The following is a 24,561-nucleotide window of genomic DNA, read 5'->3' on the forward strand; positions in this document are numbered from 1 at the left end:
TGCCGGGCAGGTCCGGGGTAAGCTGCTGGTCCGTGGGTTGTCGCTCCCGGTCTCTTCCCCAGCGAGCGCCTTCGTGTGGCGGCCGCCGGCAGGAGGAGCGTTGCCCTGGGCTGCCCGTGTCCCTCAGCCCCGGGGGCTCTGGCTAGCTGGCTCCTCCGTTCGGCTTCGCTGCCCTCTCGCTCGTTGCTGTACGCAGGCAGGCAGGCCCTGGCCCCGCCGGCGTCAGCAGGGACGTTAGGTACTTTCCTCCCGGCCGGGGAAACCCGCCAGCAGAGCGTGCTTCCCCGGCGGCCCGGCGCGGCCCAGGATGGGAATTTCCGTGCGGGGCTGGCAGGCGGCCCAGGTGGCCCTTGCTTCCCGCGCCGAGAAGGGGAACGGCCGGAGGAGTAGCGGCCCAGGCCCGCGGTCTGGCCTACGAGACCCCATACTAGCACGGACGGAAGCAAGCGCAGGGATGGACGGCCTCGCAGCTTGGCTCTCATTAGCATTGCTGTCCCCGCAGCAATCGGCTGCAGATACAGCCTGCTCGTACAGTGTTGCTGTCCGGGCGGGTGGAGGTGGTGAGGACGGGCTTTCTGCAAACCCCACAGTTTTACGTTTTTCTGCTTGACACCAGCATAAAACAGAGTTGCTTGGCCACATTTCCTAATATAGACAGCTCTGCAGAGTGCAAGAGAGGAAACAATATGACCAATGAAAGATTTAAGTCATTGAAAGTCACGGGGGAAGAACAGGAGGAAGACAAAATAGAATATAAATTTCCACTGGAGGGCTTTAAGACATTATCTCTGCATATAGAAATCTGAAAAACTTCCTCCGCAGGTACCAAAACACTGACCAAAGCTCAAAATCTCCCAGCACAGTCATGGTCTGGCATTTCCTATAAAGAAACAGCAGATACAAGGTTAAAAAAAAGCCCCTTGTTGTGATGACAAAATGGTAGTATGGTGTTTACACAACTGAGAACTGAAGAGTAAAAATAAAGGAAGTGTAACTGAACAGAGCATTATGACACTAGTGGGTACTTTTCTGTAACAGAATTCCAGTAAGATGAATTTGCAAGACGCTCATTCATATCTTTTCTAAAACTGTTTCAAATTTCCTGTCATTTGTGATGACATCATATATAACAATACTGTCAAATTTCAACCATCTAGCTGCAGTGACAGCTAGTATAATATAGCTACTACTGTAACACCATTTAACTTTGCATAATTATAGACATAGGAACATTTGCTGTTTCCACAGTTGCACAAAAAACAGGTTAAAAACACCTTTTAAAAGTTTAAAATGGTTATCAGATCACTGATGTGTCATTTTAAGGAAGCTACTGACATGGAGAAGACAAGGCTACAGGTTCAAATATTGAGTCAGCTCTCCAAATACCATATCTGAAGAGTGATGGGGGGTGGGATTCAGAGTTTTACCGGACATAGGGAGCTGTTTCATGTCACATAAGGAACTGAGCTCTGTATATATACGTGTATGTGGCTTAAATTGCAACTGCTTTAAAGATTCACAGAGCAAGCTGGGCGTGCTCCCAGTTTGGGGACTTCAAGCAGGACTCCCCAAATGAAGTTACACTGAATCTATTGTAACAGATTCTTGATTTTTATCATACGTTTTTCCCAAGGGTAATTAATTCAGCATTCTCCTTAGCTCTTGTGGTGAGTTGACCCAGGCTGGAGGCCAGGTGCCCCCAAAGCTGCTCTGTCACTGCCCTCCTCAGCTGGGCAGGGGAGAGAAAATATAACGAAAGGCTCCTGGGTTGAGATAAGGACAGGGAGAGATCACTCACCTGTTACTGTCACGGGCAAAACAGAGTTGATTTGAGGAAATTAATTTATTGCTAATAGAATCACAGTAGGACACTAAGGAATAAAACCAAATCTTAAAATCACCTTCCCCCCACCCCTCCCTTCTTCCCAGGCCCAGCTTCACTCCCCATTTCTCTCCCTGCTCCCCCGCAGCAGCACAGGGGGACGGGGAATGGGGGTTGTGGTCAGTTCATCACACGTTGTTTCTGCTGTTCCTTCCTCCTCAGGGGAAGGACTCCTCACACTCTGCCCCTGCTCCAGCGTGGGGTCCTCCAGGGGCTACAGGTGGATATCTGCTCCTCTATCATCCTCCATGGGCTGCAAGGGGACAGCCTGCCTCACCATGGTCTTCTCCACGGGCTGCAGGGGAATCTCTGCTCCGGTGCCTGGAGCACCTCCTGCCCCTCCTTCTGCACTGACCTTGGTGTCTGCAGAGTTGTTCCTCTCACATATTCTCATTCCTCTCGCTGGCTGCAATTGCTCCTGGTGGTTTTTTCCCCCCTCCTTAACTCTGTTATCCCAGAGGCACTACCACCGTCGCTGATGGGCTCGGCCTTGGCCAGCGGCGGGTCTGTCTTGGAGCCGGCTGGCATTGGCTCTGTCAGACATGGGGGAAGCTTCTAGCAGCTTCTCACAGAAGCCACCCCTGTAGCCCCCCCGCTACCAAAACCTTGCCACGCAAACCCAATACAACTCTGCACCCTGCACCCCTCCCTCCCTTGTGCCTCTCCACCCTGAGCCACGTATCTGCCCTTTGCCCTCTGTTCCCTTCAGCCTCCTTCCAATCTGGCAATACAAGCTGCTCTTTCCTCCCCTCCCAGGCCTCAAGGCGAGCAGTGTCAGGCTCTCCCTTTCTGCTTGGCAAGCCTCATGTTGCAACAAGGAGGAAGGGAGACGGAGGAACAAAAAAGCAGGCTAAAATGCTTGTAATAGCAGAAGAAGAGGTGTAGCTGCCCTGAGCTGCCAGGCTCTTCCTGCTTGCTTTGAGTATAGTAGCAGCTCCCCCACTTCTCCATTCCTGGCAATTCCTTTGCTTTTCAGAGAAAAAGATAAGAGGGAACTTTGACCACCTACTTAGCTGCAATGATGGATAGTCCTTCCCCCAAAGGATGTGAAGTAAGAATGTGACTAAAAGATTCTTAAGACTGAAATTCCTGAGGAACAGTGCATTATCATCAGCATCCTGAGTCTGGCTTCAGCCCGGGACCAAGGGAACTCTCCGGAGGCAGAGAGAGGAGAGCAGTGGTGCTTAAGTCCTGCCCAAGCTAAATGGCTTTGGTTCTCAGGCTGTGGCATGTCACAGTGGCGCTGATTCTTCTTCCAGCCCTTTCACCTGCTGCAGCAAGCTTCCAAGATCACAATCTTGACCTAAAAACCAGTAGGATTGAGAAACTGAAACAAGGCATTCTACTTTGGAGACGGGGGAAGAAGGCTGCGTTCAGATAAAACTGTTCTCAAGAAGGGAAACTGCTTTCTTAAGGAGTCCCATCTAATCATAGAGGTGGAAGTGCTAATAAAAGTGTGGCTGCACGTTACCAGTGTTTATGAAAATAAACCTAATGGCAGTGTTGGCTGAAAGGATAAAGACGGTACAGCAAATTTCTGGCTGTGGAACGCAGTGCCCCTGCAGCATGAGTGCATTATCATTGCCAACACCACGTAGCACAGACAGCCCTTGAAGTACCTGATGTAACCATGTGTCCAGGAGCCTTCTCCAAGAGGCCTGATGAATGTAGGCCTCCCCATGCTGCCACACTTATCTGATGCCTTCTCCAGTTTACTGTCTTCCACAGCAATAAAATACCTGGCTTTAATGGCACCTCTGAAACACACCTCTAAACATCTGTGAAGGGGAGAGAGGGCGAAAAGCCACTGTTACTTGCCTTTCCATTGCTACTGCTCTTCTTTCCCATAAGTTACAGAAAAATAGTGTTTCCTAGTTTCTCAACACTGTAAGTGACTGTCAGAATATCTCGCTACTTACCAATTACACACATACAACCTTAACAAGCTGACATGCACAAGTAGTAACTATGATTTTTATCTTAGATGTTTTCTGGAGATACAACCGGCTGAAAGTAGCAAATCCATCATGTCAGTGCTACAGAGAATAAGGTGCAACATAATCTGCAGTTTCAGTAATACTGCTCAGGTCTTCAATCCTAGCCAAGAACATAACCCATAGTTGCTTTTTTGTCTTCAGGACAAGCGTTCAGTTACGTGAAGAAAAAGTACTCCCTGGAACAATAGATGTATTACTTCAACTGTATATATAGCTTGCCTGGCTGTTGATATACAGAAATAACAGAAACTGAATTCCAAGCTGCTTTTAGGAGTGAGAAACAAGGCATTTCTCCAAGGCCTCACAAGGCTTCATCGGGGAGCCATGTAACTCAGCCAGTGAACTTAGAGATAGAAGGAGATTCCTGTACCCACTCTCCCACAAATCTAAACCCACCTATAAAACCTGGATTAAAAAATAAACACAGTTACTGCTGGCTAACGCCCACGTTTTTCAGCTTCCCAAAGGTATCAAATGCCTCCATGGAACGTGATCTACTTATTTTGAACTTCGGAGCATTATCTTCATTGCGAGCATCAGCCTTCTTTCCAGCAGTAAAGAGGTAGGTTTTGTCTGTTACTGATCTAAGATGGCAATTAGTATTCCACAAAAAAACTACTGACCAAATTTTCCTTGGAAAATGTGGCTCATCAACTCCTTCAGGACATAAGAGGAGGATAATGATGAGAGAAATAGGAAAAAAAATAGGTATTAAGGAAAACTTAGGAAAAGCCAACTTGAGACAGAAAATATTAACTGTAGATAAAGTTGCACTAACTATTTAATTTACAAATGAAGCCAAGTCCCAAGAGCAGATTAGTTCTGACATCCTGTAAACATGAGATCAGACAAACTATGTTTTGATAATCTAGGTGGGTGCAAACTGCCCACTTTGTTTTGACTAAACACAGCAACAGGACACCTACATCTAGACCAGCAATAACTTTTTTTTTTTTTTTTAAATGAGACTTTTAAAATTGTATTTGGGCATATAGCAAAAACATAGGTAAAAAGCTCACAAGGGACAAATATCATATGTAGACATTAAGGGCATCCATGACTCATTGTAATAACCTCAAATGCTCAAGAAAAAAAAAACCCACCCAAAACCCAGAGTGTAAATCTTGCTGCTCCCTTACTGAAGGTCAGTACATTCACAATCTGGAAAGTTTCCATTCCCTTTGCACCCAGACAGAGTTTTGTTTTCCACATCCTCCTACACAAAGGATCACAAGTACAAATGTGAAGGTTTACCTAAATCGGTTGTGGGTTTTCTTTTCTCGCATTTAGTGCTCAGCTAAGTTCTCCCATAACCCCTAAATAGTGTCAAGGACATATCAAAACCACACTGAATAAGTTGAGGCTTTTAAATCAATCAGAAATTCTCTTTCATTTTTATTTACTTGGAGGATAAAAAAGAAAAAAATGCAGGAAGATCTTGGTAAATGTTGAGTTCAATTCCCTTTTTAGATTTGAGAATCTGCTCACTTTTCTAAGTTTTATTCTCTGCTTCTAGGAAGACAATTTTGCTCTCCTCATGGTATAATAAACATTACATTCAGCAGGAGATAGGAATGCAAAGAATGCCAAAACAGAGATGATTGGACTAAAATAAGTGACATTTAGGTGGGAAGAGGACCACCTATATATCAAGGAAATCAAAAGGCTGCTATTCAGCTACATCAAATTGTGTAAATTCAGAGCTCCACATTCCTGGTTCTTCCAAAGGAGCTGTCTTTCTAAACAGCAGATTGTTTAATTTGACTCCCAGTTACTTCCTGCTGTCGTAGTAAGACAAATTCTCTAGATCTTATTTCCCTCATTTATTCCCCATCATTTCTCCGCAAATTTTAGATCCTTCCTAAGGTGTATAATTTGCTTTAGTTGAACTAGCTGTTGCTATTCGCATTCTTGCTGAATCTTTTATGGCAATACTCCTTCAATTGAAAGAGAATCAGATGTGGCACTTTGATTTCCTGAGGATTACACTGGAGGTTTACTACTAAAGCTACTATTAGATTCAAGAAGATACAAGTGGTTTGTGAATCACACTAAATGTGATTGCATCACACTTTACCTAGGAACTGGGTCATTGCCATGATGAAGTGTTCCGTTTAAAAGGCCATCTACCTCAGAAATTAACTCGTCCATTCAGACATTACAGATACACGGTGACATTTCCCAAAGTATCTGCATCAGAGTTTCAAATGGCACGTGGTGTCGTGGTTTAGCCCCAGCCAGCAGCTGAGCACCACATGGCTGCTCGTTCACTCCTCACCCCAGATGGGATGGGAAGGAGAATCAGAAGAAAGGGGTAAAACTCATGGGCTGAGATAAGGACAGTTTACTGGGACAGCAAGGGAGACGGAAATAACAACAGTACTTATAACAGAATATACAAAGTAGGTGATACACAATGCAATTTGCTCACTGCCCAGAGCCCGATGCTCAGCCCAGCCCTGAGCAGCAACCCCTCCTCCCCGGCCAGCCCCCTTTTTATACGCTGAGCATGACGTCATGTGGTATGGAATATCCCTTTGGCCAGTTTGTCCTGGCTGTGCCCCCTCCCAGCTTCTTGTGAAAATTAACTCTATCCCAGCTGAAACCCAGGACACATGGGAATTCACTAACTTCCAAAAACCTGTGTACAAAGAGGAGTTTAAGTCTTACGTTGCCACATGCAAAATAAGGCCCTAAGTCTGGACGCAAAACCAGAAATCTGAGCTCTCTGCCTGAATTCCCAATGCAGCTAATGAGGAAGCAAACTGTGGTTTACAGCAAAACAAAAAAAACCCCAACAAACCATGTGCGCGAACTGAACAAGCCATAAAGCAGCTTTACTTAAACAATGATGGCACAAACATTTGCAGCAGACACAGGATGCAACGACGGGAGCGGGGGCTGCTTGGGTTAATCCTCCTGCCAAATGGTAGTAAAACTGCAGCCTGAGAGAAGCTGTGCTTTCCCTTTTTGTATTCTGCTGCGCAATACTGTGTTTCTTAAGAATATTTTGAGAAATAAGAGGAATCATAGTTGTACTGAAAACCCTTTGTCTTTTTAGCACTTGTGGGAGTAAATAAATGAGAAATAATCTAATGTGTACTACTGAAAAAGTTTTCTTTAGACTTTGTGTTAAATTTGTAATATTTTCATGAGAGTATATTGGAAAAAACATAGTGAAAACAGGAAGAAGGGTGATGAGCCTTTGATAAGGGGTTAAGCTAGTATTTTTTTTTTTGTTAGCTGCTACAAATTGAATATTAACCCACATACCAGTACCCAATGGATACACATGGTGGGGGAAAGGAAGGTACAACAAGTGCTAACTGAGTGAAGATAAATAGCTATCTAGTGAAAAGGTTAGAAGACTGGGTTTACAGCAACTGGAGTTTGCTGTCAAATTTTGATAAATTTGCTGTTAAATTGGTCAAACAATTGAAAAGTTATTGGGATAGAGTGGACAGACAGATACATTCTTATACGAAAAATGATTGCATAAACAAGATGCCAAAATCAGGCTAAAACCCACACTAGATGTCATGCTGAATACTCTTTTTTTTTTCTAGTGGAGTAGGAAGGAAAATTGCTCCGTTCCTGCTGCGCTCATTCAGAAGGACCACCTCAGACTCAGAAAACAAAGAACATACTGACAGGGCTTAATTTAGCATCAACCAGTGGCTGCACTGGTCTAAAATCTATCTATCCCAGTACCAGCCAGTACCAGCATCCCAGGTAGCAGATAATCTGTTTATGCAATGGAAGCCGTATGGACCTCTAATACAATCATCTGGGCCTGTTATCTGAAGTTCAGTGTTACTAATTTTGATGATCCAAAAGGTCACTCAAGTCTTTATTTTATGAGCAAAGCTTTTTTTGGGGGAAAAAAAAAAAGTTTGCATCCAAATAGAAACGTTCTTGGGCCAGAAATTCAGAGTGCCAGCGAGCGCAGCTGGCTCAGGGAGCAGGAACTAGATAATGAGTCCGTTACGCCATGGTGCTGCCGAGATAGAGGGTACAGCAGGCTCGAAGGAGCAAAAGGTCCTTTGTTACTGTGTTGAGTAATTTCAGCAGAGAGAGACCATTTTCAGCTGGAAAAGCACTGTCCTAAAGATCACTGGGATGAAAGAACATGAAGAGAAGGGACAAAGTAAGATTCTCCTGTACTTCCATTATGAGAGAAACAAAATAAAACACCCCAGTGCTAACACACAAAAGCAATGAAAGCGTGTTTTCAACAAAAAGGAAAACCTGGTAAAATAAATATGTTTGTATAGCATCTGGAAAATGAAGCCCCAGCCTCTGAGGCTTTAAGAAGTCATTAATTTGATTGGTGATTGGTGACAGCCAACATGGCTTCACTAGGGGCAAATCATGCCTGACAAACTTGGTGGCCTTCTGTGATGGGGTTACAGCATCGGTGGATAAGGGAAGGGCAACTGACATCATCTACCTGCACTTGTGCAAGGCATTTGACACTGTCCCGCATGACATCCTTGTCTCTAAATTGGGGAGACATGGATTTGATGGATGGACGACGCGGTGGATAAGGAATTGGCTGGATGGTCACACTCCAAGAGTTGTGGTCAACGGCTCAATGTCCAAGTGGAGAACGGTGATGAGTGGCATTCCTCAGGGGTCGGTACTGGGACCGGCACTGTTCAATACCTTTGTCAGCGACATGGACAATGGGATCGAGTGCACCCTCAGCAAGTTTGCTGATGACACCAAGCTGCGTGGTGTGGTCCACACACTGGAGGGAAGGGATGCCATCCAGAGGGACCTTGACAGGTTGGAGAGGTGGGCCTGTGCGAACCGCATGAAGTTCAACAAGGCCAAGTGCAATGTCCTGCACGAGGGTCAGCGCAATCCCAAGCACGACTATAGACTGGGCGAGGAATGGATTGAGAGCAGCCCTGAGGAGAAGGACTTGGGGGTATTGATTGATGAGAAGCTCAACGTGAGCTGGCAGTGTGTGCTTGCAGCCCAGAAAGCCAACTGTGTCACGGGGCTGCATCAAAAGAGGCGTGACCAGCAGGTCAGGAGAGGTGATCCTGCCCCTCTACTCAGCTCTTGTGAGACCCCACCTGGAGTACTGCGTCCAGCTCTGGAGGCCCCAGTACAGGAGAGACATGGAGCTGTTGGAGCGAGTCCAGAGGAGGCCACAAAGATGATCAGAGGGCTGGAGCACCCCTCCTATGAGGACGGGCTGAGGGAGTTGGGGTTGTTCAGCCTGGAGGAAAGGCGGCTCCGGGGAGATCTAATTGCGGCTTACCAGTACCTGAAGGGGCCTACAGGAAAGATGGTGAGGGACTGTTTATCAGGGGGTGTAGTGACAGGACAAGGGATAATGAGTTTAAGGTGAAGGAGGGTCGATTTAGATTAGATGTTAGAAAGAAATTCTTGACTGTTATAAAGTGGTGAGACACTGGAACAGGTTGCCCAGAGAGGTTGTGGATGCCCCCTCCCTGGAAGTGTTCAAGGCCAGGCTGGATGAGGCTTTGGGCAACATGGTCTAGTGGAGGGTGTCCCTGCCCATGGCAGGGGGGGTTGGAACTAGGTGATCTTTGAGGTCCCTTCCAACCCAAACCATTCTATGATTCTGTGATTCTATGATTCTATGATTCTAATTTAGAAAACATTAATGTCATAAGTATACATGAGATGGATTTTACTCTGCTCTGAGAGAAAGGAATATATTTAAAAAAGACAAGACCACCAGTTCTGAGATTCAGGGTGCTGTGCTCTCTTCAGGCTCTGTAATAGTGGAGGTTAAATTATCGTCTAGGCTGGCACAGAAGTCCACGTGTCTCAATATCAAGTGTTTCGAAGCCTTAAGCACACAGCATCATTTTTAGCACCACCTGCACGTTGAGAAGTACAAGCACGAGGGTCTGAATAAAGTACCAACATCTTGGGGTTTTCTACTGGCCTTCTTGCCACTTCCTTATGACTTCCTTGGGTTTATTTTAGAGAAAGTTAATTTTTATCCTATCTTGAAGCTCTTCCTAATGCAGTTTTGAATGGATATCTAACTATGAACCTGATTTGTGTCTGAGCATTGTCAAACACACACTGTAGGTCTCCAGAACACTGTCTCCTTCACTTGGCCACTGAATTGTAAGCAGAAAATAAGCTACTGTGAGAACATATCCAAAATGAAGCAGGTTATCTTCCTCTGAAAGAATATACCACAGTCTGGCATCATCCCAGGACTGTAGGAGTTTCTCTGTTTTCTGCGTGTCTGTTTTTCTTAGTTGGAAACAGTAGTGGTATTCATGCCTAGGCAGTTCATGAGGTTACCGCTTCTGAAGCTGTGTTTCTCAATATGCAGCAATCGCTATAAAAGATGCAGCATACTTCAGACCTTAGCGCATTCAGTGTTACCACAGTGATTTCCCTTCTGCTGGCTCCTATGGTGTCATTAAAAAAATAATTTGTTTTGAAGTGAAACATTGCATGTACATACGAAGCTGCTCAGTCCTGCATCCACACATGTAGACCTATGAGCCAAGGCTTTGTAGATTGAAATACATATACACTCTGAGTGCTATTCTTTTGCTTCTGTCCTTTCAAATCTCTCTTTTCCCCTCCAGTCAGTTCCTTTCTACCCAATGCTAATCTTCTGCACACAGAAAATGAGCACATTTGTACAATATCCTGTTTTTCAAACATTGTTTTGTCCCTTTGGTTATTACACACAAGTACTCGTCAGCTGACAAGTTATCATCAGCTACATCGTTTACAGGTTGTCAGGCCTCCCACATTACAGTATATTTGCCCAGCCCCAGCAAGAAAGACCATGGCTTTTTCATAGATAAAGATAAGCTACAAAATTAATTGTAAACCAATTTCTTCTGTTCAATAAATAATAGAACAAAAGACAAGCCTCTGCAAAGCAATGCGTGTTTGTCTTCTGTAATATAACACTATGAAAGGCACTATGGAAAGCTGTGGAAGTCAGGCATGCCACAGCAGCTCTGGAAACAAAAGGAGCTGCTGACCAACAAAACTCTTAGGAAACTCCAAAAAAAGGTGCAGAATTTGAATGTCAGGCAAGAGAAGGACAAAGGTTACAATGATGCAATTAGCAAGAGAGAATCATCTGGTAAAATGTAGAAGAGTTGAAGGATAGATATATGTATCTGAGCTGGTCAGTCTTTATAGTCAAATGAAAAGAAAAAGGTGCTTTCAGGATGTGTTTTTTAGTAAATCCTGAAATAAAAATTTAAAATGGATTACAGGCACCACCTTGAAGTGCCTTTTTCTCTCTGTTCATTGCTAAGGAGATGAGTGTTAAGTCTCTAGCGAGCCTGTTCCGAGGCTATTAGGACAGATAACAGAAAACAAATCTGGTTTTAATCTTATGTTTCTGTAACATCATAGGAGGCTAATGTAACTAAAATCAGTGGACGAGGGAAAATGGCAAATAAGGCAATGGTTTCTCCAGATCTTCACGCTTTTCAGCGCGTGGTTTATGTATCAAAGGCAGGAACCCAACAGTTGTTCCTACAAAACGGACCTGATGTCTGCCTGGGTCACTCTGCTGCTGTTTCTCAGAGCAGCAGAAAATGTTTGTTTCTGTCCACTTTCACTTTTGTTTCATCAAGGACAGGATTTGATAGAACTGCAGAGAAATGAAACTGAGATCTTCCCTTCTGGGGAAGGGGACCAGAATCCACGAGTTTGGGGGGTTTTTAAATGCACTGCTTTGGGGGGTTTTTTTAGAAGATAATCAGGAAAGGGTCATTGTTTTACTGGAATAATTAAACAGAATGAGCTACAACAATAACATATTCCTAGTAGGATACTAAAAACTATCTGTAGATGTCCATTTGGCGGGCCTGAGCTCATAAAACACCAGCCCAGAAGGCCCAGGCTGGGTAGCCACATGCACCGGTCCCAAAGAGCCTCTTCTCAGCAGTGGGCACCTTCTCTTGGGTTGGGCTGCTCCTCCCCACAGCTCAAGGCACCACTGTCTCCGCTGCCACTTCTGAGCATGAAAATCCGGGTACTCACCGGTCATGGCAGCTGCATCTCATGCGTTAGCAGCAGTTCTGTCATCTCATCCTCATTCTGTATGTCCAACGAGTAAAATGCAGTAGGTGACTGCTGTTTGGGTGGCCAGATGGGAAGATAAATGATAAACTGCTTATTGGGAAGGTGGTCCTGCTGAAGAGCACAACAGTGTGTTTCACACATCAGGATTTTGGAAAGCTGAGCAGTCTATGGGTGGGTTCAGACACATAGAAACTTTTAACTTTCGACACACTTAATAAGTGTGGCATGGTGCCAAATTTCACAAGACAAGTAGTCAGGCTAATCAAAATGATCTGGCTCTTCCCAACAAGGGCTGCGTTTTCCAGAGTATGATCTATCATGCGGCGTGACAGTGGGATTTTATTGCCAAAAAGGCCTTAGTGGAATCCTCAGTGAGGTTTCAGATTGGTTTTTGGGGAATGAGCTTTTGGGGGGGGCGGGGGCAGCAGGAAATTTGGCAGGATTACCGTCAAAGTTTGTTGGAATATTATTTGAGGTGAAGAGATGTGAGAGTTCATGGACTGAAGATGGATCTCCCCAGCCCACGGAGCCAAGGACCTGGAGGAGAGAGGTGCACCACTGCTGCAGAGCCAGAGAGTTTCTGTGGTGAACATCTGCATTTCCAGCAGAAGTATATTTGGCAGGGAAAGTCCATCCCTGGAGTTCCTCAGGGTAACTACAGTCATTGCAAACGCTACAGACCACACACCTCTATGGAAGGCTGCTGTGAAGGGAGGGCGGCAACACAGCCAGACACTCGCTCCTTTGCCTTCCCCTTGGCGATCCCCTTACCCCCAAAGCCCTCACCCCATCACCTCCTGCACCCAGCCACCGCAGAGCCCATGAAGCCATGCTTCCCCCATCAGTGCCCCAAAAGGGAGCCACAAACAGCCATCTCTTTCCCTGGAAGAGGAGAAGTTATGAGGTCTTGTTGACTCACGGCACAGGAGAAGCCAGGATTCAGGTAAATCTGTGTTTCCTGGACAGCCTGTGAGCTGGAAGAGGTCCAGCCCTGGCAGAGCACAGGCAGTGCCTCACTCAGGATCACCCACACGCATCTGGCATGGTACCCAGTGCAGAGGACAACCTGGTCATGTCCCTGGCACCTGGCCACGCTCCTGGAGCATGAGCTGGTTCTTGGGCTCTTCACACAGAGTTTAAACGGTTAAGAGGTCTGTATCCATCAGCAGGTCATAAGCTACAAATTAGGCCATTAACCCCCAACACTGTTTCTGGTCATGGGAAGTTAATAAGGTAAAAACTGGTATGAAGAGGGAGAACAAATTACAGCATTGTCTGCAAGGGTTTAACCACCCATGTGCCGGTGAGTGCTGGGGATGCCTGGAGTTTTTTCATAAAACCAGAGTTCAGAGATACTATTGCAATTGTCCACACAGAGCTATATTACAAGAATTAATACAATAAATGTAATCACATCACATGCTATATAGGTTTTTCTCACCGATTTTAACTTCAAAGAATCCTCCCCTTCAGACCTACTGAGCCACTTGCCATTTTGTGAGCGTTGACTCTGAGAATTAGAGTAAGAAAACATTTCTGGCTGTTCAAATCCTGATCCTTCTCACTGTGCACAGCTCCACATGGGCTCTGCACTGGATGCTGAGGCTCGGGCTCAGCTCACCTGCCTGTAAATACCCAGAAGCAGCACACAAGTCTATTCAGATTTTGGGCAGGCAGAATTCCCCTCTGGGAGCCTGAGTCCTGACTGAGAAGCCTGGACACAGTGCTGGCATTCAGGTAAAATGAAAAGCTCAACCTGTTGCTCTGAAGACCCTTTCAGCAAGGTTTCATCACTGCATCCATTCTCCGAGCTGCCCCGTGGCCAGTTACTTTGCCTGGAGAAGGAGAGAGACCTCCTAACAGCCAGTTAGTCTGGCACTGGAGGTACTTTCGCAGCGTCCTGAACACACAGCCCTTCCCAGCAGGACATCTCCTTTAGAGATAAGCGCTAGTTTAAAAGTAGTTGAACCTGAAGAGAGTTGTGTGTTACAGGTTAAACTTTGGTTTTTTCACCCATCTTTCTCAGTTGATTAACAGAAAAAATTATTTTTCCCACAAAATTTACCTAGCAGCATCAATTCTTCTCTGTCAACTCTTTTTGAAGACAAAAAGTAGTTTTGGTAGTGACATGACTCCATTCACTTTTTCTCTAAAAACAACACAGAATCCCAAATTAATTAAATTGTAATCAACATTAGAGAAAAAGATCATGGGTTTGCTATCTCTTCCTATGTAATTAGGCATGAGGAGCCTTTTGTGTTGCTTATTTCTATTCCATTGGAAACAAAGCATCAGGGTTCGAAGCAGTGACCCAAGGAGCTAATTAGGTTTCCTGGCTATTGGATTTGCAGAGGTAGCTTTTTAAAGCGGTGACTTGAACATTTCTCGAAGAGCGGAGCCATTCTCCACCTGACACACAGCAGTCAGAAGGTGCCAGAAAAGGGCTGGTGTTGTTTTAGCACCACCGAGTGGACAAATAAGGGAAAAAAGTTTATTTTTGAGTCTGGATGTGTGGGTGTCCTGGGCAGGCCCCAGGAAGGTGATGGTCCCACCATGGAGCTGCAGCCTCAAGCAGTGCGCCCACCCACCCATGTTCTTCTTCTTATCGACCAGCACCTTGGGAAGCTTTCATACACCCCATCACAAAATCAGGCTTTTTGTTACACTGCACGTGGTCCTGGAGTCTGGAAAGTCACTCCAGGAAACAGCAGATCTGTAAATACAAACATAATGTCTGTCATAAAGACAACTGTAACATAAACCCAAACAAAACCTGTAATTTGTGATACAGAATTTCAGTTGTCTCAGAAATAGGTCAGATACTCCTCAGTATTTTCTGCCAGTCCTGTGCCTCCCTTGAAATCAGTGCCCCATTAGGTAAATGAGTGGGTCATTCCCTAAATCACAGGGAAAAAAACCCATAATGTTTCAGAGTGTTTCTGTGGGGCTTTTGGACAGTAACTCTTGTGGGTGGTTGGCCTTGGACGGCTTTTAATGCTGTTCACAGAAGATATATGAAGACATGTAGCAGCTGTAGCTACGTAAGAACTGCTTTCCCCTGGCACCAGATAAGATGGTTTGTTGAATTAGATAAAAGTGCACTCACTCCACCACCACTTATTTTTTCTATACTTTACTGGCACACTTCTGCCTAAAGCTTTGGCCAGCTCTGTCTCCTGTGACTGATCAGTTATGGATCTACTCTTTGGATTACATGACAGCCTAGAGAGCCCTTTGTGCTACTCCAAAAATGCACATGCTGTCTCTTTACCCAAGCATTGACTGTGGGCTGAGACAAGCCAGGGAGAAAATGAAAGCACAGGCCACTTTTGCTTCCACAGCAGCTCTGCAGCAGGACCGCAGTGATGGCCTGCGCCGTGCAAGGACTCTTGCTGTCCTCCCTCACCGAGCAGGTGGAAAGCAGGCAGACATGGCTCCTTTCCAAGAGGCGATCTACATGCTGGTGTGGGAGACAAGGAGAGGCAACGCTCCTGAGAGAGGTTGGGAGAGGACACAGACAGGACAGCTGACCCAAAATGGCCAAAGGGATATTCCATACCATATGATGTCATGCGCAGCATACAAGGGACTGGTGGAAAAGGAAGGATGGGGGGAGGCGGCAGTGTTTGGAGTGATGGCGTTTGTCTTCCCAAATAACAGTTAAGTGTGATGGAGCCCTGCTTTCCTGGAGATGGCTGAACACCTGCCTGCCCATGGGAAGTGGGGAATGAATTCCTTGGTTTGCTTTGCTTGCACACACGGCTTTTGCTTTACCTATTAAACAGCCTTCATCTCAACGCACGAGTTTTCTCACTTTCACTCTTCCAATTGTCTCCCCCATCCCAATGGGAAGGAGTGAGCGAGTGGCTGCGTGGTGCTGAGCTGCCGGCTGAGGTAAAAGCACAACAACATCTTATAAAAGGTTAACACTTGGATGACTGGCGAGTATCCTTTGGGATACCTGGCTGCACTGCTGCAGCCAACAGAGCTCTTCTGGAACCAGCACAGGGCAGACTACACACACCCTTTCTGCCAGCTCCACATTTAGCAGCATGTTTGCTGCTTGCTTATCATACACGGCCGGCCTAAAATAGACCGCTGACGTCTCAGGTCCTCTCAGCTTTGAATGAAGGAGAAAAAAAAAATCCCCTTTAGAGATTCAAAGGCTACAAATTCTAGGTATTCCTCATCTCTGTTGTGTACTCCTCCTTCATCCCACGCACACACACCTCTGAAGGTCGAGCGAATGCTCAGAGCCGGGTCTGGCAGTAGATTTCTCAGTTGTTTATGAGACATCAGAGCACCTAAATCCAAAATGATGCAGCCAAAAACTAGTCATGGGTCTAAAGAAAGCAAGAAGGAGCCTGACTGCTATTTTGCTTGTTAGGCTGGTTTGGTGGGGGAAAATCCACCTCCTACCTACCTGCCACTCTCCTGCACCAGAGAAGGCACTTGTGTCTTCAAGCCCCAGCACTCTATAATCCTTGGCTGCTTGATAGTTCAAGCATCTATAGGAAGATCGGTAAATCATGGCGTTATTCCAGGTTACCTATAACCCAGACATTTTGGTTGTATTTATTTAACTCTTCAGAGTAAGGAGGAAAATCACAACAGGCACTCCACATCCTGGGCATTTGAGCTCTGCAGCAGGCTACTAGGTCGGGTGGGCCAGCGTGGTGGCCCAGATGCCAGGGCTGGGACACCTTCTGCAGCTGATGGCACCAATTTTCACTCACAAGAGCACAACTTCTTATTTAATCATGGGCACTGCACAACTCATGGGACTGGAGACCTGAACACACGGAGATACAGAAATTTCTCAAAATCAGCAGGGATATGGAATAAGTGTCTTAGGTCCCATGCAATGTGCCCTATCATGACAACATCAACCACCTTTTCTCTTCTAAAATAAGCTTGAGCCTTTCTTCCAGGAAAGAAATGAATTGCAGAGACAGATGGCCTGAAGGGAAGCCTCTGAGCTATGGGTCCTAAGTAAAGCAAGGCAATAAAAACCCTGAAAGGGAAAATTTTAATCTATGCTTGTCCCTAGAACTTCTTGCTGGTTCTTTCCAAGTGGCTTCCTACAAAACAGCTTAGTATCAGGTGGCTCTTGCTCTACATGTTGACATTTTGGATCCTTTTGAGATCATCTGAGTCCTCCTAAATGTTGTAAGCAGGGAAGGTGGGTGTCTAACACGGGGTCCAACTTCCATTCCACATGGGAAGCTCCTTAAAGTCCAGCTTTGCAACATTCAATTTGTACACACATAAATAATCTTTTACATCTGGTTCTCAACATCTGGGAGATCTATTACCAAGCTTGTTTAGAAAGTATATTTGATCTCGGTTCTGGCTGGAGCACAGCGTCTGCATTTTGTCCCTCCTCATTCTGCGTTGCCCAGCTGTTTGTGTACCAGCGTGCTGTGTAAACAAACCTGCTCCTGCCTGATTCATTCAGCAGTTTCACAGACCGGTATCTGTGACCTTGCAATTCCCAGGCCTCCCTTGGAACACGGCTGATTAAAGGAGAGCTTGTACTACCCCACAGCTGTCCCAGTACCTCACAGTAATGGAAAAGGGATACAGAAACCTAGGACCATGTATGCATTTGAATACAATGAAGATACTGTTCCAGCTCGCCCAGCTGTGGCAGCGACATTAAGGAAACCAAGGAGTTTGTGCTACGACTTTCATACTAGAAGTACAAAGGCTTTAAAAAGTGCAGATACAGTATATTGCTCAGGTCTCTCTTACCCCTCTTGCCACGTGGTGGGCTCAAGCCCTCAGGCTGACTTTGAAACTGTAGTGCTTTTCAGAGATGTAGCAATGTGTTTTATTGCCCAGCTGAACTTCGATGGAAATACAGCCCAGAGAGCTGAACCCAGCTGGCTCAGCAGCACCCACCATCTCCCTGCCCCTGCCCCTGCCCCTGGGCTTGTCACCCTGCCCCTCCTGACCCCCTCTGGGCACAGATCCTCCCCAGGAGGCACCAATGACCAATTAATTATGCTCCTTCTGAGCTTGTTTCTCACAAGCACCTTCCAATAATTGGGTAACAGAAAACAGACGTGGAAAGGAAACAGGAGGAGACCCAGTCAACAGCTCCCCACGTACATCCCATCATCCCACCACACCCCATCCCTCTAATCCACGTACCACCTACCAGACCACCCAATTACATGCACCTCCTCCACAAGACAATGAATGAAGAAACCAGAAAGGTAAAGCAGGTAAAGAGAGTTTTGAATCATAAAAAAAATAAATAAAACTGTGAATTTCCTGCAATTCTGATTGTTCTGTCTCAGTCACTGTTCTGCAAACATCTCCAGAGCAGGATCCAACAGCTGTGCGAAGGCAAACACCTCCTCAGTGCAGTGTGCTCCCTTTGCTCCAAGTTAGTGAGAAAAGAGATTTTTCGCTAATAGAAAATGTAGGTAACTGCATTGATTAGTAGATTGTAAATTAGTTCAACAGCAAATTATGTAAACAAACCTGCTATTGAAATGTAATAGACTATTTTTAAAACAAATGTTCCTTTTTAACATTTGCAGCTGGTGGAGCAGTTCTCATCCCTGCAAGGAAAAAGTTTTCCTGGTGGGTAACAGAGATGTCCATTAGTATGGCCATGATTAAACTGCTGGGGGTACTTCGCAGTTGCATAACCCCACATCACAGGGATTCATCACTATTAAGAAGGTGCCAGCTATTTAGGTAACTTTAAGTGCTCACAAGTTACACCCATAGTTAACCTGAAAGCACTACAGATGCAAAACCTGGGGGCTCCTAACTGGGGGATCAGCATGTGAAGTACCCAGAGCTACCATAAAATTGTGCCTGGGTATTGCTTTTTCAAGATTGTGGTCTAATTGAGTAAACATCAATCCAGGGAAGCCCCACAGCCTGTGTTATGCAAGATAACAGATTAGATAACAAACCTGTCTCCTGGATTTACAGCTGAATCCTTCCTGTGACTGACTGAGCAGAATTTTAACCCTCTGTGAATCTAAGCAAGAGCTGGCTGAGCAAGTTGACCCGTGGATAGTTTATCCTGCATGTCTGGTGAGCAACATACTCTCCTAAGTATGCCACTTACATCTATTAGTGTATTTTTAAGCTTATATCTGAGGTTTAGATAAATGAGATGCAGTCAGTGTCCACAGGTAGAGGTTATAGACTATCTGTTTGGGTTTTGGTTTGTTGGTTTTTTTTTTTGTTTTTTTTTTACTTGGCTTTATCTGAGGCTCATTCCTATGCTAAATTACAGGTTAATATTTCTTCCTTTATTCTTACATAGAGATTTTTTGCAGTTTAAAAAAATAAATAAAAAATAGGCAGTGAGTGAAATGAAGCATGCATTAATATTTCTGATTTTGGGAATAGAGAAGATCTTGCTAAAGATGTCTTTTTAAGATGGAGCTAATCTAATCTATCCATGGCTTTTCCCCACTGTGGTTTGTTTTTTTGGTTTTTTTTTTCTTTCTTCTAATTTAAATAATGGTTCACTATCAGGAAATAGCTTTACATAAATTGCCCAGTGAAACTCAGTATCATAAATGTTAATGTATTCAGGATTACTTGTATTTGTAGATTTGCCTCCTCCTTATAATCCTTTTTAAAACAAAGCCCAAATATTCTCAGTTGAGCTGAGTAAACCATTTCAGAGATGAGTATTAGCAGAACGGGGAGAAAAGTAAGAGCAAAAGACAAGGGATCCCAGATACATATTTAACCAAAAGCTGACATTAGAGAGTTGATAGAAGAATACAAGAACGCTGTTCCAGGTGGCAGGAACTGCAGAGGAGGAAGAGCACGACTGTGAGAAGCAACAAAGGGAAGATGAAATAGGATGAGAAACAGACACTCCAAGGCATGCATCCAATTCTTCAGGTTACGTAAAATTATCTTTACCGTTTATGCACTTCCCTCCTCTTCTGGGTGATGCACATTGCAGATAGAGTTGGTAGCGCTGCTTGTAATTACCACCGCCTGACAGTTCTCATTACAAGCTCCTGCTTTCGTTTGCTGTTAAGTTTGTTAGATGTTACTCATCCAGACTGAAATGTTTTCTGCCAAGGCTTGGCCTCGGGCTGATTCTTCCACCCTCCATTTTCTTTTAGGAGGAGGAAAGGGGAGGGCAGTTTCAGTAAAAATGGTTCTGTGGTTTTCAGGGCAAGATTAGGCAACCGTTTATTTGAGCAAGAGCCTGAAATTTGGCAAAAGAGGGAGGAGGTCATCCCGAAGCCAGAAGACGTAGCCAAGTTCTAAATGTATTTTTAAAAAGTCTCAGCTCATGTACTTTAGCAGAGACTCGTCAGCTCAGCAGATGAATTTGCAGAGGGTTGTGTCAGCACAGGGCATGCTGTGTCCCCTGCCAGGCTCCGGGCTCTGGCAGGACTGTCCCTGGCAGACAGCAGAGCTGGACGCTGCCTGCACCCAGTGCTGCCACCGGCCCCCAGCAGCAGCACCCGCCTGCCCCGGGGTGCCCAGGCTCCCGCTGCGATGGGGCCGCTCAGGGTTGAAGGTGGGTGTGAGCAGGGAAGGGGGGCTGCGTTAGCAAGGTAAAAAGGCACTTGATCACAAACAGATGAGAATAAAACTCTGATGACATAAGGAACTGGAAAGGTAAAGACTACCCCCACAGCCTAGCAAAGACCCCAGGACCTGAAGTGGGTTGACTGGTGCGACAAGAGGAGCAGGGTGGTCAGGAGGAGGAAGGACAATGGAAGGGAGAGGGAAGAAAAATATCTTGGTGATAGCTACCATGTCCCTTCCAGAGCAGAGCTAAGGTCACCCCTTTCCTCTACTACCAGCAGAAATCTGGAAGTTGACTGGCATGTGCGGTTCTTCCTGCTTGCCGGGGCTTCCTGCACTGGCTGAAAGCTTATTACTCCTGTTCCTTGGTTAGGTTGATTCTCCACCAGGGAGATGCATTAGCGCTTCTCCTCGGTGGAGCACCACAGCTGGGGATCAGGGCAGACTTCTCTGCCATCTGTCATGCACTGTCCCCTACCACCACGGTAGAGACGAAAGCGAGACATGATGCAGAGCCAGACTGGCTGTCTCTCTCTTCCTCCCCGAGCAGCAAGACAGGGAATAAAGAGCAGCTGTTGCCAGGCTGGGCTACACAGAGATGATAAAAGGGCCTAGTACCACGTGTTGCTGCAGGCCCTGAAGCGTAGCACAGGGCAGCTACAGAGGAAGAACTTGAAGAAAAGTGAGAAGCAACGACCACTAGCTGTATCCTTACTCGTGTGTCCTAATGATCTCTCTCTTCCCCAGTCAAGTCAGCAGCCAGTCTCCCCTCACACCCCATTTTCAATCCCTATAAAACTAAACCTCTGCCCCAGTCGTGCACTCGTTTGCACCTCATCATCTTTGCAAAATCATTGCCCCCAGTGACCGGTATCTATCCCAGCATCCTCTGAATATCCGAGCATTCTCCTGTTAACTCAACCCCAGCGACAGCACCCTGGAGCCCTTCTAGCTCTTGTATTAACCTTGTTTATTCTGTAGCCTCTACACCCTCATGCCGCAGTCATCCCCACATCACCTATGACCCTCCTTACCTTCAGGTTTATCCATATCATCCTAAATAAGTATTCCTACAGCTTCTTCATCTGTGGTGCTGCTCAAGTCTCCAAGGTCTAGTTCCCAGTGTCATCCTGCACCCCTTCTCTGGCTGCCGCCTCCTCCATGTAAGGGGAGCTGGACACAGAGACCTCGCTAGCAAAGCAGCACAACGCTTTGTTGTTTTTTCTGGTCACAGTTGACCCAGTCCCAAGGGCTGGGGTTCCTCCCAGCTGACCTTAGACACCCACATCCAACCAAGCAAGCATCAGTTTCTTTCACAGTGAATAGAGATAATTGGACACTTTTAGGGTACTGTTGATCTAACTCAGTTCAGACGTTGACTTTAGCTGCCCCAAAAACACTGCTGTCTCTCTAATCACTGTAAGGGGAGACAAGGATTAGCTCAGTTTAGGTATGTCCCCTGTTGACATATAACGTTTCTTGAGATGATTGCACCCCAAACGACATTACATATTTATCCTTATTTCGTAATTCATGCTCAGCAATAATGTTTATTTTCCTTCAAAACAACGTTTCAAGTTTCCAGGGGAGCACCCTGCGTCGCCAGCTTGCCTAGCGAGGGGTGGCACAGCAGCAGCGCCCTTGGCCGATCAATGCCATCAGCACGCAACAATGCAATGCAATACCACCTCATGGTAAGAGCTTGGATCTCAAAGCACGGTGTAGAAATAAATTCATAACGCAGCTGGACACAGAAATGCCAGGGTGGTAAACGTTATTGTAAAGAAGGAATAAGTGAAAGTTCCAGGAGTGATTTTTCCACCATTTCCCTCCTAGAAAGCACTGTTCTTAGCTGGGCATTGTTTAGAATACAGTTAAGTGATATCTTTTGTTAAGGCCAGCATGTTCCAGATTGATCAGCTTGACTAGAATGGGTTGAAAGTTGTAGAGACTGGAGAGCGGAGGGACGATAACATTATGCTCTGGAGAAATCCAGGGTGTGCTCGTGTCCGGAAATCTCTGGGCAGTTCTCTCTATTGAAAATGGTACTGTAAAAATGGGAAGGCTCCAAGAAGGGCTACAAGGGAACGGGGGTTTGGGACCAGTTTCATAGAGGGATTACTTGAACAAACTAGTTTTTCATCTCAAAAATAGAGAGGAGTAAGGAGAAAAAGATGAAATATAAATAGGAAGAAAGTGAACAGGAAAATACTTCTCACCCTCTCTTCTGTTATGAAAATCAGATGACATTAAATGAAATTAGCAGGGACTGTGTTCAAGACCAGATGCAATGGCTATTTGCACAACAGTTAGTTAGGCAAAGAACTGTGTAACTCTGTCACATGATGTAGTGAATACTGAAATGCTTACCACCTGTCAGGAGAGCATTCAGGGCTTCTACACCATACTCATGGAGTACAGTCTGTGATAATGCTTCTGTACTCTGGACTTCGAACAGATCTGTATACATGTGTGTCCTCCTGTGCTTACAACCTCTTTGCTGTTGGCCGCGGCTGGCAATGGGGTGCCTGCCTCGGCAGAGCTTTGCTCCAGGAAGTGGAGATGTTCCTAGGGAAGAAAAAAAAAAGTGTTTATGTATGAAACAAAATTCAGAAACAAAAAGACAGTGTGCAAAGATATAGATAAATACATCTAAGATTTTTTCAGTTGATCTTGAACAGTTGTTTTCAAAGTTTTATAATAGAAAAACTAAAAATGATTTTTTAATGTGCATTGAAACAAGAAAATCTGATGTAACATTGTCTTTCAAAAACTAATCTTGGCTCCAAACTCCTTTTTACATTGTATAGGTTGGTTGCTCATTCACTGAATATTTTCATTATGTGCTTCTGTAGGGAAGATGATTTGTAGCCATATTTGTTTGAAGACTATATTACAGTGAATAAGCATAAATAATGTATATGAGAAGGCAGGGTAGAACTGCCTGGCAGCCTTCAATCTGTCATTCCTATGACTGCTAACTTGGCAACTTTAACAGAGCTCTTTGTGTGGGACAAATCAGAAACCAAATAATCCTGAGGTAAGGCTTTCATTGCCTATACGGTACTGAATGTATTTATTTTTCAATTCCATTCAGGTCCCAAGTGCTGTCAGAGTGCCAAAGTTTTAGTCAATATGATTTTTTCATAGTGCAAATCTTCTTTGTTTAGTTTCAAATGGAGCTGTCACATCTCTCGTGATGACTGGGGCAATGTTTTTTACAAAGATATCACAAATTACTGAAACCTTTCAAGGTCTCCTGAAAATTTCTGCAGGGAGACGAGGCCGTGGAAGTGCACTGAGTCACATCCAGCAACAGCCTCTGTGGAGGCTGACAGAGGACCTTATCTTCTCTTAAGCCTTTCTCTTTCAGTCTGGTTTCAGCAGGGATAGAGTTAACTTTCTTTCTGGCAGCTGCTGTAGTGCTGTGTTTTGGATTTAGGATGAGAATAACATTGCTAACACACTGATGTTTTTAGTTGTTGCCGAGCAGTCAAGCACTTTTCAGCTTCTCATACTGCCCTGCCAATGAGAAGGTGGGGGGCACCCTAGAAGCTGGGAGGGGACACAGCCAGGACAGCTGACCCCAACTGGCTAAAGGGATATTCCATACCATATGATGTCATGTTCCATTTCTAGCTGGGCAGCTGGGGGTCTTGTGCAGCATCGACTTCTGAGTGATGGCGTTTGTCTTCCCGAGTAACTGTTACATGTGATGGAGTCCCGCTTTCCTGGAGATGGCTGAACACCTGCCTGCCCATGGGAAGTGGGGAATGAATTCCTTGTCTTGCTTTGCTTGCGTGTGTGGGCTGGGAGGCTGGAGGTCTTCTGTAGCATTGACTTCAGGTGGTAAGAAATTGTGCTGTTCATCACTTGTTTTGTTTATATTGTTGTTATTATTATTATTTTCCTTTTTGTACTTCTCCTATTAACCTGTCTTTATCTCAACCCACAAGTTTTCTCACTTTCACCCTTCCGATTCTCTCCCCCATCCTACTGCGGGGGGAGTAAGCGAGCGGCTGCGTGGTGCTGAGCTGCCGGCTGGGGTAAAACCACAAGAAGTGGTTTAGTCAGTGACATGGTGCCCAATGA

At 45.4% G+C, this 24,561-nt stretch overlaps 2 long non-coding RNA genes across 3 annotated transcripts; one reads left to right on the top strand and one right to left on the bottom strand.

Annotated features, from left to right (window-relative positions):
* Positions 1–198: 198 nt before the first annotated feature.
* On the bottom strand, positions 199–20,054 carry LOC142599924 (uncharacterized). Its single transcript, XR_012833413.1, has 3 exons — positions 19,846–20,054; positions 3,502–3,660; positions 199–880 (listed from the first exon to the last, which is right to left on the bottom strand). It is a non-coding gene; the product is annotated as an uncharacterized LOC142599924 (long non-coding RNA).
* On the top strand, positions 19,420–24,325 carry LOC142599925 (uncharacterized). 2 transcript variants are annotated; one of them, XR_012833415.1, is made up of 4 exons: positions 19,420–19,824; positions 21,020–21,174; positions 22,048–22,163; positions 24,109–24,325. It is a non-coding gene; the product is annotated as an uncharacterized LOC142599925 (long non-coding RNA). The 2 variants fall into 2 exon arrangements; XR_012833414.1 differs by lacking the exon at positions 19,420–19,824 and having other exon boundaries at positions 20,130–21,174.
* The last annotated feature ends 236 nt before the right edge of the window (positions 24,326–24,561 follow it).

This window comes from Balearica regulorum, chromosome 1 (genome assembly GCF_011004875.1).
Source record: "Balearica regulorum gibbericeps isolate bBalReg1 chromosome 1, bBalReg1.pri, whole genome shotgun sequence".
Classification (NCBI taxonomy): domain Eukaryota; kingdom Metazoa; phylum Chordata; class Aves; order Gruiformes; family Gruidae; genus Balearica; species Balearica regulorum.